Source organism: Lucilia cuprina, chromosome 3 (assembly GCF_022045245.1).
Source record: "Lucilia cuprina isolate Lc7/37 chromosome 3, ASM2204524v1, whole genome shotgun sequence".
NCBI lineage: Eukaryota > Metazoa > Arthropoda > Insecta > Diptera > Calliphoridae > Lucilia > Lucilia cuprina.
The window spans coordinates 17,144,841-17,146,470 of NC_060951.1; positions in this window are offsets into that span (position 1 = coordinate 17,144,841).

Sequence of the window (1,630 nt, forward strand, 5' to 3'; positions counted from 1 at the left end):
GAGTGTTTTTGAAATTTTTTTGAAAATAAAATCTGTGAATTTAAAATGGAAGAGTATTTTTTTAGAATAATTTCTTACTAAATGTGAGTGTGACCAACATAACATGTTATGGTTATTGTTTATTGTTTTTAGTTTCCGTTTTTATTGATCTATATCGGGGGTAATCAATATTTTAATTTGTAATTTAAGATCAATTTCCGGTCCATTTTATTTAAAGACTTCGGGAGTCTATAATAATATTTATGAATGGACGTAATCTATTGATAAGAGAAATTTTTGAAAACAAGAAACCGACTGACCGCTAGTGGTTATCAATGGCTCCCATCCGTTTTCAAATTTTCTTTATAGAGCACCATATGTCAATAGTTCTATACTCATATTAACATCTTTTCTTGTAAAAACCTTGTTCACCTTCAGTATAGTTATCATTTTTGTTCATTACAATACCAGCAGTAATATTGCAAGTAATATCCCCGTGTCCTTTGACCCAAACTAGGGTAATTCTTGAATGTCTCGCCATCTCGTTGAACAAGTTTTGGTGCAGACTATACACCTATCAAGGATTTGATGCCGGCTTGGCTGTCAGTATAGATTCAGATATCCCTATTGAATATCCTATAGTACCTAAGCCAATTACATGCCCTTTTAATCGCTGAAATTTCCGCTTGAAGAATAGTGCATTCATCATTGAGTCGAAAAGAGATTTTCGTTCCAAATTCTTCAATTAAAATGCCACCGCCGACACCTGTAGCTGTTTTAAGCCCTAGTGAATCAAGTCTAACTAAGAGTCCATTTATAGCCACATTCCGAGTGGGGATAGCACCCCTTCCTGAGGAGTGACCTTTGTAAATTTTTGTATTACCCAGTGAGGATATGTGATAGCAAGTTCCTCACAAAACTCACACTGAGTTGGTCCACACCCATTTGAGAGAGAGACTGACAGATGGGTGCGGATTTTACATTAATAAAGGCGCCTTCGATGTCAAGAAAGGCGAACAAAGTAAAATTTCCATAACCCATGTACTTTTCAATATACCCAATATTTGGACAGGATTTTGCGAAGACGACTTGTATCTGAACAAATTTCTATAGAACTACAGAATTTTCTCCAGGATCTGCGTTTCACACTACGTTCCTGATTCTTAAATTCATTAACTTCTGACTTATAAAGAGACCATAGCAATTCTCCTTGCCTCGTTATAGTAACTATGTCGAAATATGTTTTTTCTCTGCGTGTAAAAAGAAATTAATTCTGATGTTAATCCCTCTGAATCAGTGTTGCCAGAAATCCTTCAGAATAAAGTGCAAAATTACTGTCAAAAAAGTGCAAATTCGCTGAAAAAAGTGCTAAATTCATATCAAGTTTTTAAAAGTCCATTAAGCCATGTCTACCCGTCTGTGCGGCTGGCTATCCAGGTGTATTTTTTACATAATTCAAAGAAATGTTTTATATGAAAATGCAAAAAACTATTTCAAATTGATCCATGATTTGACCTTGCCTATAAAATATCCCGTTACAAAATCAATAAGAGATAATTTCAAAAAATTTCGAACAAAAAAGTAGGATTTTGAACATGACCCTCTCTGATTTCGATTAAATTCGGTACACACATTCTTCTTGTAAATACGG